This window comes from Pinus tabuliformis, chromosome 1_1 (assembly GCF_031772625.1).
Source record: "Pinus tabuliformis cultivar Carrire ecotype Pingquan chromosome 1_1, CPIR1, whole genome shotgun sequence".
In the NCBI taxonomy this organism is placed as follows: Eukaryota; Viridiplantae; Streptophyta; class Pinopsida; order Pinales; family Pinaceae; genus Pinus; species Pinus tabuliformis.
The window spans coordinates 83,287,971-83,307,274 of NC_142297.1; the positions used below are offsets into that span (position 1 = coordinate 83,287,971).

Consider the following 19,304-nt stretch of genomic DNA (forward strand, 5'->3'; position numbering starts at 1 on the left):
GCACCCAGGTGGACTGCTACAGCCCATTGTGATTCTAGAATGGAAATGGGAGGTCATTTCCATGGAATTTATCACAGGATTTATAAGGATAGTGAGACAACATGATTCCATCATTGGAGTGGATGACATGTTGATGAAGGTTGCACAGTTCATTCCAGTGAATTCTACATTCTCAACTAGTGTTCTAGCACAAATACTCATTAGAGATGTGGTTATATTGAATGGTGTTCCAAAGAATATTGTGTCAGATAGGGATGAAAGGTTCACTTCCAAGTTTTGGAAGGAGTTGTTTGCAGGTTTGGGCACAAAGTTTGACTTCAGTACAACTTATCATCCGCAAACAAAAGGACAGACTGAGAGGGTCAATAGGATATTGGAGGACAGGTTGAGGATGTACGTGATGCATCAACAATGAAAGTGGGAAGAGTACCTTCCACTGGTAGAGTTCACTTACAACAATCGGTATCATGAATATTTGAAGATGAGTCTATTTAAGGTATTGTATGGGCAGACTTGCAATACTCCCATTAGTTGGAGTGATCTCATTAACATGGTGTTGATTGGACCAGACATGTTGACAGACATGGAACAAGAAATTAAGGTAATCAAGAATAATTTGAAAGCAACATAGGATAGGAAAAAGAGCTATGCAGATCAGGAATAGGATGTTCAATGAGTTCCAAGTTGGGGAAGATGTGTACTTGTGCATCAAATTGGCATTACCTCTGATAGTAAAAGTCCATGATGTTTTCCATGTGTTAAAACTTAAGAAGTATGTTAAAGATGTTGATCATGTGATTGACTAGCTTGTATTGCAAGTGGAATTAGATTGCGAATTCCAGCCATAACCTTAGTGTATATTCCAGAGAAAGGTGCTCATGCTCTAGAACCAAGCATGCAAGTAGGATAAAGTGAAACAAAAGCACTTTGGGTTCGATGAAGCTACATGGGATATGGCGGATCAAATGTGGTCTATGTATCCTTCATTATTTGTTGTTTGAGGCAAAGCAGTTTTGGTATGATGTTTGGTATATGTTTTGGCATATGTTTGGGTGATGTTTTGATATATGTACATATGTATATGGATGTAAATACCACCATGATCTATGTTATAAAGCTCCAATAAGCGGTATGGGTATCATGTCATTATAGTTTTTATGTTGTTTTCTTGTCATGTTGCTTTAATTTTAAACACGGTAATCATTATAAATACTGCATTGAGCTATGTCATAAACTTCCATTGGAAATATGTTTGCGTTTCAGTAGTTTGTTTGAGGTATAGGTGTGGTTGAACACCGAGGATGGTGTCCCCCAAGGGGGAGGGTTCTGTAATAGCCCTGGTGAAAATTCCATGTAATAAAAGTTAACAAAGGAAAAATAATAACCACAGTTGACAGGACACTTATTCCAAGTTGAATGATGTAAAAACATCTTGGTGTGGGCGTTCGTTTGGTTTATGATGTCTAAGGAAATTGGCAAAGGCAATGGTTAAGGCTTTGGAAAGGAAAAATGTCATTTTTGGCACATTTATATGAAAATAATGGAAATTAGGAGAAAAAGAAGGTGAAGCATCACAGATTGCATGTGAGGAAGAAAATTAAGGAAAATAATGGAAAATGAAGAAAATAGAGGCCTAAATGATAAAAACGAATCTAAGGATCAGATCGTACATTTTATCTGTACAGTTTGAGAGCTCTCTCATTATTATCTATCTCACTCACTCTTGGACACTTAGAGTTTTCTTGGAGCACTTTGGCATTTGATCAAGAAAAGGCAAAGAAGGCAAGAGGAAGGAAGGAGCAAGAAAAGAAGATAAGGATCAAGTAGCTACAACAAGATTCTTTGCAAGTATCAATTGGCATGTGTGTTTTCCTTGATATATTTGGAATGCATGGTATTTCATGTGGTTCTTTGTTGTTACGACATGGGTTTTTCCAGGTGTGACAATGTTTTCAACCTAGTCTTTCCATTTCCGAATAGCCATGGTGTGATGGGGTTCTCATGTTTTGGTTAAGTTGGATTTCCGGATGGATTCAAAGCTGAGTGAGGTGGATATATGAAAAATAGAACACATGGCCTAGTAAACCCTGAACCGATTTGTGGGTTGCAGTAAATCCAGATTTTGTGTTGCCTCGGTGGGCCTAGGAATCCTCAATTAATGAATGGATGGATATATAGTAAATCCTAGAGGTGGTTTCCCTTGATTAGGCCTAGGAATCATTTCCTGTTAATGGTGGGATATGCAGTAAAGCCTAGAGGGTGGAGTCTCAGTTTAGGTCCTAGTGATCACTAGATCAAAATGTGGATTGCGGTAAAGACTAAGAGATTAGGAGAGAAGAAAATTCCTCACAGTGCAGGTGGAGAAATCTAGTGGTAGCCATGCTTGCTTTGGCATCATAATCCCATCAAGTAGGCTCTCATATCTTTGTTCACTCATCCATCTCTCTCTTCTCGCCTTCTCTCTCTCCTCTATGTATAACGCGTTCCCTCTCTCTCTCTTCTCCCCACTTTCTATCTGTCCATTTCTATTTACATATTTGTATATATATCTTTTTCTGCTTCTCTCTCTTTCCCTACATATATATCCCTATCTCCCCCATCACTCTCTCTCTCTCTCTCCTACTCCTCTCTCACTCTCTATCTCCACCTCTTTCTTTATGTTCTTCCACTCTCTCTCCCATCTCTCCCCCATCACACTCTCTCTCTCCCTTCTCTCCCCCATCTCTCTCTCTCTCTCTCTCTCTCTCTCTCTCTCCCCCTATCCCCCCACCCTTCATACCCATTTCCTCTATATCTTCTTATTTGTCTCTTTGTCTCTCCACCCCACTCTCTCTCTCTCTCCATCCTCCTTCCCCCTATTTTTATTTCTCCATCCCTCCTTCCCTCACTAGGTTTGTACTTCATAACAATTGTTATGAAACCAGCTCAAGAAAGATAGAAAATATAGATGAACGCCTTAGAATTCAGCCTCTTCAAGGGGAAACCTCCTTTACATTACATAAATGAACAATTCTTGGATGATATAAATGAAAAGACCTCCTTTCTATATATAGGAGTCTAAGGGGTCATAACATAATCAGAGCTGGCATAACACTAATAATGTAAGGGCACAATAATAACAATAGTGGGCTTCTATGGGGCACAATAGTAACAATATGGGCACTACATGGGTACATCAATATAATAAGTGGGTTTTACTAATAACAATAAGGGGTTACACTAGTAGTATAGGGGCCTAACATGCCCCTCTCCTTCAAAAAGCGTTGTCCTCTACGCTTGAGTAGTTCTTGATGATTTTGTATAAAATTATTGTCCTTGCATGTGGAATCTTCAGCGGGTAAGTTCTTCCACTTGATGAGATACTCTGAAATTAATCGATTTCGTAGCTGTCAGGTTCTTGTTTCTGTGACTGCTCCAGGTTCCAATATGATTTTTCCTTCCTCTTCAATTTCAGGCAATATTGTTTGAATTGGGATCTTTTGCAACTTTTGAATAAGTGGCCATACTTCTTCGTCCTTCTTCCATTCATCTCTTGCTTCGTTTATCCAATCTGGTTGGATAATAGAAATAGCACAAAGCAATGCTTCCACATCCTTATCCTTGAAGAGTCTTCCCATTCGGTAAGGTTGCCATTTCTTAAGTGCATGTAGTATTGCCAACATTTCCTTCTCATAAATAGCTTGCTTGAGATGTACCAGTAAAAATACCAAATCACCTACATCAAAACATTTTTCAATACGATGTTGATCTACCTGTTGTTTCATTTGATTTTGCACAGAAGTGGCCTTATCCTTTAAAAGTTGGAGAACTTGTTGTTGATGCTCGATGTGATCTTTCACTTCTTGAACCTTTTTCTTCTTGATATTTCCTTCTATCTCTAGAGTTTGAGGAGTGGTAATTTCTTCCAATCCTTTACAAGATATGGTCGGATTCATTTCTTGATGCTCGATGTCATCTTTCACTTCTTGAACATTTTTCTTCTTGATATGTCCTTTTATCTTCATAGTTTCACGAGTGGTAATTCCAAGCAATGAATTAGAAGATATGGTTGGATTCATTTCTTATTTCTTGATGTGATTTTTCTTCTTGATATGTCCTTCTATCTTGAGAGTTTGAGGAGTGGTCATTCTTACCAATAGTTTACAAGATATGTTCTGATTCATTTCTTCTTTCTCTGGGGTTGGGTCTTGGAATATATCCTCTTCTTTTGATGTTTCTTGATCCTTTTCTTCCTCCTCTTCATACTCTATGTAAAACAATTTCTTCTTAGCACACCTATGACCTTTAGTGCATTTGCTATCACAATTGTAACAAAGCCCTTTTTCTCTTCTTTTTTTCCAATTGTTGTGGTGTAACCCTTGTAGGTTGTGGAAGGCTAGGAGAAACAACACTTCCCTCTTTGTAGTTGTGAGGGGTAGACTTCCTTGTTGCCATAATTTTACTTTCCAATATGTCACAAAGCCCTTTTACTCTTTCCAATTGTTGTGGTGTTGCTCTAAAGAAGGTGTTGCTCTTTGTATCCTCATAATGTGCTATCATTTCCTCCGTGAGAATTGACCACGTAACAAGTTGTTTACAAGAACAAAGCCCTTTATACCATAAAAATCGATCTGGTTCTAAATATGAAGATGCAATACATACATTTTGTAACAGTGGTACACCATGTAGATCAAAATATTGCTCCATCTGAAGTATCCAATTTACCGGATCCTTACCATCAAACTTCCTCATCTTGCTTTCTCTTGATTTGAGGACCTCGATCTTGAAACGACTGTAACTCTATACTTTTGGATATTTAAGTTCTGAAATTGCTACTTGTAGTAGTCCTCTGTGTCCTCTTTCCAATGCCACCACTCTGATCCAAATTAGATTCTCCAAGAAAGAGTTATACACAATATCCCAAGATGACCTCATTATAGACCATTCCATAAGAGCAAAATTGTATGAAGTGCCACCTGTCAATTTTTAAACCTTTGGCTCTAAAAAATATATACAAGAAACTACAGTCCGTCCTCTTTCTATACCTTCTTACAAAATTTCAATCCAATGCCCAGAGAGAAAGTTATGACGATTTTCCCCAGGTCACCTGTTTGGAATGTAATTCAAGAGTCTACAAAAAGACCAACTTCTTCAGATCATATCTCCCCCAATATAGTGCGAAAAGATCTGAAATTTGGACCTAAGATTCAGCGCGATTTCTTCTCAAATGTGTTTTTTTTGTAGCTTCTGAAACATCGCAAAAAAAAAGTTACAGTGAGAATTCCACGATGACCTGTTTGGAGTAGCAAAACCCTAGAATCCAAAGCTCTGATACCAAATGTTATGAAACCAGCTCAAGAAAAGATAGAAAAGATAGATCAACGCCTTAGAATTCATCCTCTTTGAGGGGGAAACCTCTTTTACATTACATAAATAAACAATTCTTGGATGATACAAATGAAAAGACCTCATTTATGTATATAGGAGTCTAAGGGGTCATAACATAATCAGAGCCGGCATAACAATAATAATGTAAGGGCACAATAATAACAATAGTGGGCTTCGATGGGGCACAATAGTAACAATATGGGCACTACATGGGTACATCAATATAATAAGTGAGTTTTACTAATAACAATAAGGGGTTACACTAGTAGTATAGGGGCCTAACAACAACTCCCTCACCATTCTCTCTCTCTCTCTCTCCATCCTTTCTCTATCTCCCTCACCCTCCTCCCTCCCCCTTCCTCAATTCATTGTCCCTCCTTCCCTTAGTATGTAATTCACAATAATGCCCCCCCCCCTCTCTTCTTCCCCTCACTCGCCCCCTGTTTCCCCCTCACATCACTTTTGTCCCTATCTTCTTGTTTATCTCTTCGTCACTCCTCCTCTCTCTCTCTCTCTCCATATTACCTATCGCTCTTGCCCCACTCTATTTTTATCACTCTCCATCTTCTCTCTCTCTCTCCCTCCTTCACCCCCTCCCTCTATTTCTCTATCCCTCTCTCCCTCACTTAGTTTATACTTCATAACCCCCCCCCTCCCCCCCGCCCCCAACCACTACCCCTCTCTCTCTCTCTTTCTCTCTCTCTCTCTCTACCCTTCGTTACTCTCACTCCCTTTCCCTCTCCCTTCGTTACTCTCCCTCCCTTTCCCTCTCCCTTCGTATCACTGTCCATCCTTTCTCTATCTCCCCCTCCCTTCTCCCTCTCCCTTCCCCTATTTCTCTCTTCCTCCCTCCCTTCTCCCTCTCCCTTCCCCTATTTCTCTCTTCCTCCCTCCCTTCATTAGTATGTAATTCACAACAATCCCCCTCTAACTCTCTCTTTGTCTCTCTCTCCAACCCCCCCCCCCCCTCCCCCACCCCCTGCTGCCCCCCGCAAACTTTGTTTCTAAGTCCACCTTATGTCCTTCTCTCTCTCTATGTCCCTCCTCGCTCTCTCTCTTTCCATATTTATCTATCTCTCTCAAACTTCTCCTTCCTCTTCCTCTCACTCTCCATGCTCTTTTCTCCCTCCTTCCTCCCTGCCCTTTGCATTATTTATCATATGCCAAGTTGAATTTGCCTACCTTGTCATGTCATAGATGGACGACGGAGGTCGCTTCCATTGTCGTCAGGTGGGTAAAAAAGAAAATAACTAGCAACGTAAACGATAGAGAAATTTTCAATCACAAGGAACATATATACACTCTTTCAGTGTGTTTCAGAGCATAGACATTTGTATTAAGTGGATAATTGACTGGGCAAATGCTGGATTGGCGTACAGAGGTATTGATGGGGGCAGAAAACTGGACGTTTTCCAAAATCTCGTCTCATATGAAACGATTAAACGCTATAAGAATGTTGGAATCATCTATGTTTAATAGGTTTGGAGAGAGATATTCAACTGAACTAAAACGAGAGAAGGGTTCATTTATTTATCACCGTTGCAGAGATCATGTGATAGGGTAACAAGAATACAAAGGTATCAACAAAGTTCACCATCATCGCCAGCAGATCCACAAATTGTTAACATGACTTGCATTGTAGCAGTGAATTCTCCCTCGGTCTTCAACTCCTGCAGGTCCCCCTCTATACACAATTCTAGTATTGAGTTATGGGTAGCTTCCCCCAGGAATCATGGTTTCCAGACGCCCAGGAGCAGCGACATCCACTCAAATTCTGTGGGGTCTCCGCTGAGGCCTGTTTTAACCATCAGAGATGAAAATATGTTGTGGATCAAGAGCGGGGAGAGCCTGGCCAAGAGGCCTTTCTCTTCTTGTGTCAATGTCCTGGAGGATAATGGTTCGAATGTTCGCAAGTTCCCTTTGCCTCCTATCAAAAGGAAATGACCATAGAAGCTAGATATCCTACTGCAGCTGTCGGGCCTAAATGTGCCATTCCCGGCAGTGGAGCAGCCGAAGGAGGTGAATGAGGGGGGTACTCATTACGCAATTTGGCGTAAAAAAGGTCAGCGAGAATTCATGGAGGATACCCACAAAGCCATTGTCAATGTTGTCAGTGATTCCAAACAGGCATTTTTTGGTGTGCTAAATCGTCATGGTGGTTCGAAAGCTGCAACTTTCACTGCCGAAAATCTTGGGCAGAATATTGTGGACACTATGCTCAGCATGGAAGATGAAACCGAAGACTTTCTTGAGCAGGCCGTTAGAGCTGGATACTTAACAATGGATGTTGAGTTTTTGAAGCAGGAGGTTGCCAGTGGTACTGCTTGTGTGACTGCTCTAATTAAAGGTGGTAACTTATTGGTTTCCAATGCTAGGGATTGTCGAGCAGTTATGAGCAGAGAGGGGGTTGCTGAAGCGCTTACATGTGGTCATCGAGCTGGAAGGGAGGATGAGGAACAACGGATAGAAAATTTGGGTGGAATTGTGGAGCTCTGCCAGGGAGTTTGGCGAGTTCAGAGATCTCTGGCTGTATTTAGGGCAATAGGGGATTCACACTTGAAAGAATGGATAACCGCTGAACCAGAGACGAGAAAGATTAAAATTACATCTGATTGTGAGTTTTTAATTTTTGCATCAGATGGGATGTGGGATAAATTAAGTAATCAGGAAGCAATGGGTATTTCCAGGCCTTTCTGCGTCAAGAAGCAACCTAATTTTATACCATTAGCAAGAAGTCCTATGGTTGCTTTCAAAAAGCTTGTAGAAGTAGCAGTAACTAGAAAATCTCAAGATGATATTAGTGTGATGATAGAACAACTGCCACATTTTTGCATGAAAGAGATTTAGAAACTATCAGGTGAGTGGAGGGATACCATCAAAAGAGTATACTGGTTACACCCATCTCACCAACATGGGTGTTGCAGACAATAAAATGACCACACCCTGTACACTTGCTAATTAAGTAGCAGGAAGGCTGGGAGACGACCACATCCATTTTTCTACAGTTCCACAAAATACAAGTTTCAATCCCCTTTTCCCAATTACTCTCCAATTCAATTTCGGTGATCATGCTTAAATTTTCCACTACTGTCATAAAAACGTGTTTTCACTGTTATTCTTTAATTTCATTTTTCACCATCATGTTTAATTTTCTTAAAATAGAGTCATAAGAATTTACCACTTTACTACTGCATTTGACATATACATCGAACATCATATAAAAAAGTTTAGTGGCAGTAATAATTATATGTTTTATGGTACGTCCTGTCATTCTACTTTGAAACTACTTCAAAAACTCAATCTACTTTCAATTCTACTTCGAAACTACTTAAAATGGTGTTGAAGGCAAAAGAGTTAGCATATAGAATAAATTTTAGAGAGTATGATCCGTAATTGAGGGACATGGAGTAATTCACCAATATGGATTGTTAGTGTGGATTCAAAGAAAATAGCGAATGAGGTAGAAAGCTTACAATATAGAATCAGATTTAGTAAATATGATCTATATTCCAGGACTTCTAGTCCAAACAATTCATCCATATAAAACTTTAATGTGAAATAATGTTACTCTATTTTTTGTAATTATGATTAAAGGGAAATATATTTCACGAGATTAAATTTTAAGTATTAAGACATTATTTGAAACCCCTCAAATTTATCTATTGTACTATAACTGAGAGTTATATGTCTAAAGGAAATTAAATACCATGCTATAGCATAGAAAGAAACACTTTAAATAAAGAAATGTCATTTTGCATCTGAAATTTGAGTGACGAGAAAATTATTTTATTACTAAATACATTTTGCACTGAAATAAACACTTTAAATAAAGAAATATGTCATTATGCATTTTAAGTCGAGTGAGGGAGAAAATTATTTTATTACAACATTGTTAATACATTTCACTTATTCATTGTTGATTATACCAAGGTAACAACAAAATTAAGGTAATAACAAGATGATTGAAAAACAAGCTCGTTGCTTGTAGATAAGTGAGTTAATGTCTCAAACTAATAATAATCAATTATAATGATTCCAACTAATATAAAAATGAATTACAATATGATTGTGTGCAAAATTGTTTTGTTGTCTATTTTTAAAATAAAAGTTATTGTGAGTGTAAAAATATATTTGGCACCTATGTACATGTCTATATAATTGTCACACTACATAGGGAGATTAAATGAGCGTGAATAGTGATTTATAAACACAAGAACCATTACTTAAATGCTACCAAAATCTAAACAATGCAATAACATGATTTAACATATGAATCTATGCTAATATTTATAGAAAAATCTAAAACAATTGTTAAACACATTGAACTAAAACCATACATAGTGGGATAACCACAGTACATAGTTATTTACCCTTAATATCCAACTTCAGGAAACCAATTTGGTATGGTATATATTGCTCTGTGGGATTTTAGATATTTTCTTCCAGGAATAAAACCAAAGCCTTACTAATCCCGGTAGGGAAACCATTCCAATTTGTTATAAAGAGGACAACATTGAGATCTATTTAGATAGCTAGAAATCCAAATGTTGTTGCCCTTTTATTTCCCCCTCTTTTTCTTATTGGTACCATTCCCTTTTAGGTTCTCATTTTATTTTTTTATTTTGTTAATTATTTGGCTCTTACATTGACATCTCAAAGCTCTTTGTGGAAAATGGGTAGCTAAGTAATTCAAGGTGTGGCCATCACACCAACAACTGCAACCTCCTACTTTATCCACCTCTATAGCTTTAAATTAATAGTTTGTAGCTCATTCCTCTATAGTGATATAACACTATTACTTCCATAACAACAACTTTCATAGAATTTTCAATAGCTTCCACAATAAAAAATTTAGTGACCTCTTCTTTTGCTAATATTTTTTCTTAATCTAAATCATGATCCATTTCGATCTATTTTAGATCCATTTTAGATTTCACATCCTCATTGGGAGGCTTTTGGTTTTCAAAAGCTATATCACTAATGAGATGGAAACACATGGCCTCCATTTACTTTTCCATCTCCACTATTTCATAATGCAGAAGATTACTTGTTTCTTTGTGGTCTATTACTAAATTTCTATTATAAAAGATATCCTTTGTCTCCTTTTATGTGATTTGACTATGTGTATGTGTTACCTAAGGATTTTTTGGGGGTGAAACTTTTCCCATTAGCTATCTTTGGGTCATTTAGAAATAAAATACAATCATCTATTTTGTTAAAAATTGCCTATTTTTTACATAGATATGAATAAATTGATATGTTTTAGCAAAAGTTTCCCAATTTTAATAGTAAATGATATGATTTCCTATTGAATATTTACCTACATTTTGTGTGTGTGATTTTTCAAACTAGAACAATGGCCTAAAATATTTTACATAACTATAATATTTAATTTCTTAAAAGATACCATGTTACCTCCCTTCACCAAGTGACATTTTTTCCTTGTTATAGCAAGTAGTAGTCTTACCCCATAGGTGTATGGGCCACCAGATATCATTTCATAGGTGTAACAATGCAATTGGATAATTTAATTCATAAAAATAGTTAGCATTAATGGAAATTTTGATTTTATATCTCTCAATGATTCTCATAAAAGATTTCCCTTGCAGCCATGCTAGTAAGCTTGGATGCATTAGATTATAAGTTTCTAAAATAATCTCATCAAGTGATGTTTAGAAATCAAATTACATTGAGAACCATTTTCAAGTAGATAATTTACCTTTTGATTCCTCACTTGAACTTTGATTCGGAATATTGGAAAGTTGCCTCCACTTCCTTTTGACTATTACAATGTGGTGAAAATTATGTCTTCATCTAGATAGGAAATGCTTTTTACATTTTTTCTTTTGTCTTGATAGCTTCTCTTGCTTCCTCTTGGACTTTAGCCACTTTGTAGGAAAACTCAAATAAATTTCCAAAACTCCTTTTGTATGGATGGTCCATATGACCATATTTGTAATGTCTATTAGATTACTTTGGTAATATTCCCCGATGCAGTCTCCCCAGAAATGAACTTCTACCATCTCTAGAGTGACACTTACAAAGTCTTCCCCCATGTAATATTCTCTGAGAATTACCTCCTTCCATTGGGTGATCGAGGGATGTTCCAATCCTTCCTTGGTGCTTCCACTTGGTCAACCACTTCTAGATCTCACTGTGGGACTGAGCAAAGGAAACATAAGGAGTTTGAAGGGGCAGGTAATGATGACCTTGCTATCTATTTGGGTGGGGATTGACTCGGCTCAAGGGGTTCACTTGCTTTGGATGAGATAAAGAAAAAATAGTGTGATCTCTGATGAGATCAGTAAGAATTTGTGAATAAATTAATTTGTAATGTCTATTAGATTTTTTCATTTTTTCAATTGTGGATACAAATTTTCAAATTTATCAGATAAACATCTCAACTTATCTCTAAAAGTTATTATATTATTAATTTTCTAATTTTATATTACCATACATCATGAGAAACCATCATTAATTTACACCTACCTTATTATTAAACTTTATTAATAAAACTTGATATTATTAATAAATCTTAATATCAATATTATGTATGATTCTGAACGCCCACTTGGAGTCGTCTGCAGAGTCGAACACCCCACCACTCCAGAAGTGATATGCCAAGTGGAATTTCTCTGGCTTTTCATGGATGGACGCAGAGGTGGCTTCCACTACTGTCAGGTGTGTAAAAAGAAAACAACTGGCAATGTAAATGATATAGACATTTTTAATCATGAGGAACTTAGACTCTTTCAGTGAGTTCCAGAGCGTAGACGTGTTGTAGAGAATAGACTTTGAATGTACCATATTTTAGAGATTAAATTCTTAAAGGCATATATTTTTTTGAAAGTGTAAAATTTAGAGAAAAGATTTGAATCTACCTTAGCAAAGATAAATCTTTACTGTATATATAAATGATAAATATCATTTGAGAAGATATTTGTATTTTATTTTTATTTATTTTTCTATATACACTATAAATCCTAGTTTATATATAATGATGGGTACTTAAGTGTAATACCATTTATCTTGGTCGTAATTCTAGTTAAATTTGTTCAATATTATCGGATGGTAACTTCTTAAACAACTTGCTAAATATAATCAAAAGATAATTTTTTAAACAACTTTTATTAGACTTGTTTTGGTAGTTTATATATAATGATTGGTACTTAAGTGTAGTACCATTTATCTTGGTTGTAATTCTAGTTAAATTTGTTCATAATCAAATGGTAACTTCTTAAACAACTTGTTCAATATAATCAAATGGTAATTTCTTAAACAACTTTTATTAGACTTGTTTTGACATATTTCCATAACACATTATCAAAATGTAGTTAGTCTCTACTATTGTGTAGGTATCTAGTATGTATGTTAATATAAAATCATGTTAGGTCTATGTATATGGAGAAAAAAAAAAAACTAGTTTCTTTTGTGGCAACTGTTAAGTGCCTTAGATATGAAAATATAATCACATCAAAATAACAAAGAATAAAATGGAAATTATTCTCATTTTATTAATATCAAAACTCTTAAGCTAAGGTAATGCTTTACAATTGATACATTTATAAAAGGAGTCCACTATCGTTCACTTTCCTTTCAAGGGGGCAACATTCTAATGAGTTAAGCTTGCTTACAACATTCTTCTCCACCTACAAGAAGGAGTTCTTCCTTATTTATAATTATCAAGAGAAGTATAAAGAAATCTAATCATAACAAACTCCTAACTATTTATGGACCCTCCTTAGTGAGGTCCCATTTATATTTAATCACTACCAACTATTATAGTGGGTCTTGTTTAATAATATAGTGAACCGAGTCCACTTTACATTGAATGGAATCATGTATTATTTCCCTTGGGTATCTTCCTAGGAACCCTATATCACCCCTCTTTGTAGGCTACATTCGACCCTCCTTAAAAAAGTGTTTCCCTCGAATCTTGTCATGAAAAATTACAATCACCATATACTAGAGTCTCATGTCTAAGCGTGGATCATGATGTTGAAGTAGAAGAAATAAACATGGAAGATTTTTAATGATAGAAATTTATTTCAAAGTTTAGAAACCTTGGTGAATCTTACTAGTCCAAAATGTGAAAATTGTAAAATTCTTGGAATATTTTTTGTAAAAATATTAAAATTTCTAATGATTTCATTTAGAAATTATAAAATTTGGTGGTTTCTAAGTTAAAATAATTTTAGACTATAAAATTTGGATGAATATTTTCTACAAAACATGGAGATTGGAAAATTGTTTTTTGGAAAAAGCATGGAAAATTAGCCCACCTACAAATATTAGCCCCTCGAATTTCCCTAGAAAGAAGCAAGGTCCCCTATACATGTGCTAGTCACCGTGTTGAACTAGACTAATAAGCTCCATTTTAATCTTGGGTTCCATGTTCAAGTGTTGATGTTTACTCCCCTTTCAAGAAACCCAAATTAAATATTTGATTGAAAATAGTGCTCTAAATGTCTACCCATGCCATTTGGATATAAATATATAGACCCATCCATAGTTAAGAAATCATCCACATAACACACTACAAATGGGGAATAAGCAACCTACAAACTTGTAACCTTGACTCATCTAGGGGATCAAAAATATGCTAAAAAATCAAAGTGCTAAAAATCACTCAAAACTAGCGCCAAATCATATATCTCATCATTTTGATTTCAATGACACTTGAATTGCTTCAATCTAACAACATATGTGAAAGTTATCACGTTCTCAAGTTTTTGGAAAACAATAAAAAAGTCAACTTGCAAGGTTGACTAGGTAGGACATACAGTGGTGTGGCACTGACATCATCAAACTGGCTGGGAAGTTATGATGGTCAGATGGGCCAATCCCATGTTGACACTTGGTAGGTCGTACAGGTTGAATAAACATTTTTTTTTTTTGATCAGGTAAGAGTGGGACCATCTATTAATCTAGTTAAAAATACATAATTTACAAGTTGCAGCCCCGTGAGAGTTCAATAGGCAGCTATGCAGACAAAATATCGAACCATGCATCCAAAACCATGCGAAGTCCTAATAAGACAACCGGGGAGTTACCTCTGTTTACTCTGGACAACAGGGAATTAGTAGACCATCTAGTCATGTTGTCTAGCATTGAAAGAATTCGAGCCCTCAAAAGAAGTTACAAGTGAGGGTCCACTAGACTTCCAATAAAGGAGATCAACTAGAAAATTCATAGAGCTTGTAGAGTCGCACACTGTCTGAATCGACCTGTCAGTATCCACTAGACATGCACTAAACACGGGCCCACAACAACCCACACCAAGCCATTCAAATGACCCGACGTAAACTTTACTCTAGCCCTCTAAACTTTTCTCGGGTCTCAGACACCAAGCTAACTTGCATGATCAAACATACACTGTTGATCTCCCACTGATGATCCAACGGTTTATGGAGATATGGGGTGGACAAGTCACATGAGGGATAAGCATTCGATGAGAATGAATTCTCTCACCTCCCCTACTACGTGTTGCACGAAGAGTGGAATCGGAGCCTTGCTAAAAAAAACCCGATACCACTTAGAGCCCGCTCGATAAACCTTTTGCAGTTTTAGAAAACAACGCCTCGTGAAATAACTATCGCGCTCTTTCACCAAGCGGTAGCCATTGATCTCACGCATCGGACGGTTCATGTTCCGTCCTCCCAAAATCGTTGTTAAACCGAAAAAACCATCAACATTTCCACATAATGTTTTGTTCCCTAGACGACCCAACTTGTAGTGCTTCCATAGTGGGTCCGAAGGAATACTGAATTGTGACTGCGGCCCACCCCCAAAGAGGGCAGACAATTTAGGGTACCCTGTCCTCCCTCATATCTTTTGTACCATCTCAGTCCTTCCTGTGAATCCATCGCTCTATATATTTGTCCTCCTGATAGAGATAGTCCTCCAGCAGTTTGCCTGGGGTTACAATATCCCATTCATACCAAGAATCTCTATCCATGTCACTGACTCCCTCGTTTTCCAAGCGATCCGCTAACATGTTAGCTTTCCTCTTCACATGGACAAATCTGACAGTTTTTAAGGTTTGCAGGTGGGAGTGGATATGGTGAAAGACTTGTAAAAGCCTCTAGTGCTTTGAAACTTTATCTAGAGAATTACCATTACATATTTTCTTGGCCGCTCTAATAATTAATTTTGAATCTACTTCAATGATGACATTGTGCATATTAGAATCTAACAAAATTTCCAGGCCTTGTTCTAGTGCCATGAGCTTCGCCATGTTGTTAGTAGCCTTGCCCAAGTGGCCATGGAAGATTTTCCTTATTTGACCCTTTTATCTCTTATAACCCCTCCAAAGCCGGCTAACCCTAGATTGCCTTTATAAGCTCCGTCCATATTAACCTTTAGAAAGCCATGAGGATGAGGCTACCAGATATTAATATTTTCATTAATTTATCCTAATCCCTTGATTAAGCCCTATGGGTTTATGGATTGGAGACCCAGATGCATAATAATTCTCGCCTCTTGGGGTAGAGGAGGATCCTTAGGAGGATTTATCAACAGGCTCCTTATTGTGTCTTTGAGCCACCTCAAAATTTCGGCAATTATGTGTTGTGGCTCTCTTGCTCTGTCTTTGAAGATCCGATTGTTGCGCTCTTTCCAAACATTCCAGAAAACAAAGCTTAGTACCAGAATTCAGGCTTTATTAATAATTTCATTCCGTGATAAATTTACCCACTAGTTCTTCAAAATGTTGGAAATGTTGAGACTATCCTTGTCTGTTTGCCTAACGATTGAGGCCACCCAGTCCCATACGTTTGATGTGAAAGGACAGAGGTTGAGAAGGTGATCCATCGTCTCCTCTTGAGAGTCACAGAGATGACATTGGGAGGGGCCAATAAAGACTTTTTTTAAGATTCTCCTAGTCTAAGATTTTCCTTTGATGCACTAACCAAATGAATAACTTTATTTTCATCCAGTGGGGGCTTTGCCATAGTTTCTTCCAGACGAGATCAAGATTCAGATAGTTAAATCATGTTGCTTCCTATTTAGCTTCTTTGAGGTTAAAGTTGCCTTCGATGTTCTTTCCCCATATTAATGGTCAGGTAAGGAGGATACCAGAATCCTTCTATGGTCTAGCTCCTGGGCAAGGATTCTTTCCAGGTCCTTCAAAGGATTGTCATCACTATGGCCCAAATCTTTCCAATTCCTCCATTTTTTATTATCCCTATCTTAGTCCCAGAAATCTTTAACCATAATCAACGATTTGTTATCTGTGTCTCTCTTCAGAGTTGCTAATTCATCCTTATATAGGTTGGGTTCCTGTTGCGAGTTGTCCTCCCAAAATCTTGCTAGGTTCCCTACTCAAATTTCCTAGAAGCTATGTTGCTAAACAATACTTTTATTCACCCAGGGCATATTCCATATATGGGAGCCCTTGATTTGCCCTGAAATTCTAATGTGATCCTTTTCCTACCAATACTAGGCATATTTTTGTTTCCACAGCTTAGCTCAAGGAGCTGTCAATTCCTTAATCCATCTCCACCAAAGTTTGGCTCTCAAAACTCTACTAAGAGTTTTTGGGCCATGAAGCCCCAAGCCACCATGGTTTTTGGGCTTGCAAATCTTGTCCCAGGCTACTAAAGCCCACTTCTTTTCCTCTTCACTTTTACTCCATAGAAAATCGGTTTGTATACTACTAATATGTTGCTTAATGCCTTTAGGAGTAGGAAGAGCTGAGAACATGAAAATGCGAATTGTCTACAAGATTGCTTGTGTGAGCACTAGGCTTCTTGCCAAGTTTAGTGATCTGTGTGTCCATTTCCAGACCTTGTCTTGAAGTTTGTTAATTGTTGGCTCCCACACACTCTTGCTCAAAGGTTTATCAGTAAGAGGTATGCCTAGATACTTGGAAGGTAGTTGTTCCCTTTGAAACCCAATAATTCTGGTAATATTTCTCTGAATAGCAATATTGGTATTAAAGAAAAAAAATTGGATTTGTTGAGGCTTACCTCTATGCCTGCTGCCATAGCAAAGTAATTCAAGATATGTTTGATCTCTCTGGCTTCCTTGACTGTGGGTATACCCTGTAGCATCGTGTCATCCACACATTGTTGATGAGTATTTGTCACTCCATCTTTGGTGAGTTTGATACCCTCGATTCATCCTTCAGCATTTGCCACTTTGAATGCTCTACTTAGCCCTTCCATCATGAGAAAAAAGAGGAAAGGTGAGAGAAGATTTCCATGTCTGAGACCTCTGGATGGTGTGAAGGTTCTTGATGGAGCTCCATTGAGCATTATAGAGAAACTGGTCGTGATGACGAGTGCCATAACCCATATTATCCAATTTTGGTCCAAGCCATAGGTCCTTAGAATTTCTCTTATATAAGACCAACTTAGCTTGTCATAGGCTTTCACTAGGTCCAATTGTATGATCATACCAGATTGTTTGTTGCTTTTGAGGGAGTGTACCACCTCATGTGCTTGGATGATTTTTGTTGAGGAATTGTCGTCCTTCCACATAGCTCGTTTGCTCCTCCAAGATAAGAGATGGTAGAAGGGGCTTGAGTCTATTGGCTATCACTTTGGAAATGATTTTGTACACCCCATTACATAAGGCTATGGGTCTAAAACCATCCAGAGTCATGGAATTTTCCTTTTTTGGGATCAGAGTTATGAAGGAAGCATTAAGATCCTTCAGAACCTTTTTAGATTTTCTTGAGTCTTCCACAACCTCAAGGATATCCTGTTTGACTGTTTCCGAGCAGGCTTTGAAAAAGTCGACATTGAACCCATCTAGGGTTGGGGCTTTTCCATTTTGCATTTCATTGATCACTCTGTTGACCTTCTCTTCTGAAACTGGCCTATTAAGATTGTGGTTATCTTCTCTAGTGACCAGCTAAGGGATGCATTGAGTGAATTGTTCAATGAACCTGGATCCAAGGATAATTTTAGGGGCGAATGTTCGCCCTTTGGCGAAATTAAGGGGTTTTAAATTTTTAGTGGGCGAATATTTTGTATCATAGTACATTTTTACAAATCACCTCAAATAGCCCACCTTATTTTAAGGGAGAGGGTAAAAAAGGTAAATTTAGCCCTTGAAATTAGGACTTACAACCTTCCATTCGCCTATTTTCAAGAATAGGTTTTATTTAAGTGAATCCATTCGCCCATTTTCAAGAATAGGTTTTATTTAAGTGAATCCATTCGCCCATTTTCAAGAATAGGTTTTATTTAAGTGAATCCTATGGGCCAAATACCATATTTATAAAAGAGGTATGGTAAATTAATAAAAATATAAATAAATGAGAGGTATGGTAAATAAATAAAACATTTTTTATATTTACTCCATAAGTCACCTTATATACATGTAAGGGTGTAAACAAATAGAAATATAAGTAAAGTGGAGGTATGGTAAATAAATAAAACTTCTTTTTATACTTACTCAAAAGGTATGGTAAATAAATAAAAATATAAATAAATTAGACGTATCGTAAATAAATAAAACCTCTTTTTATATTTAGTCCATAACCCTAGTTATATTTATGAAGGCTCCGGAAAGAGGTTTTATTTAAGTGAATCCTATGGGCCAAATACCATATTTGTAAAAGAGGTATGGTAAATTAATAAAAATATAAATAAACGAGAGGTATGGTAAACAAATAAAACATTTTTTTATATTTACTCCATAAGTCACCTTATATTTACGAACACTCAAAAAATGGGTTATATTTAGGTGAAACCTATGGCCAAAATACTATGGGACAAATACCATGGACTAGATTGTTATTAATACCATGCAAAAAACCATTATTAACCCTAATATTAGAATTAATAAAAATAAAAATGGCACATGGTATTGACCCATGGTATTCACCAAAATGGCACATGGTATTGACCCATGGTATTCACCTAGAATGTAGCCTATTTAAATGGGGGAATTAAACCAGCATGTAGCCTATGCTAAGATTCACTAGG

The 19,304-nt window shown here is 37.0% G+C and overlaps 1 pseudogene; it reads left to right on the top strand.

The window, feature by feature from the left end:
- The first annotated feature begins 7,443 nt into the window (after positions 1–7,443).
- On the top strand, positions 7,444–8,214 carry LOC149211717 (putative protein phosphatase 2C 32 pseudogene; annotated as a pseudogene).
- The last annotated feature ends 11,090 nt before the right edge of the window (positions 8,215–19,304 follow it).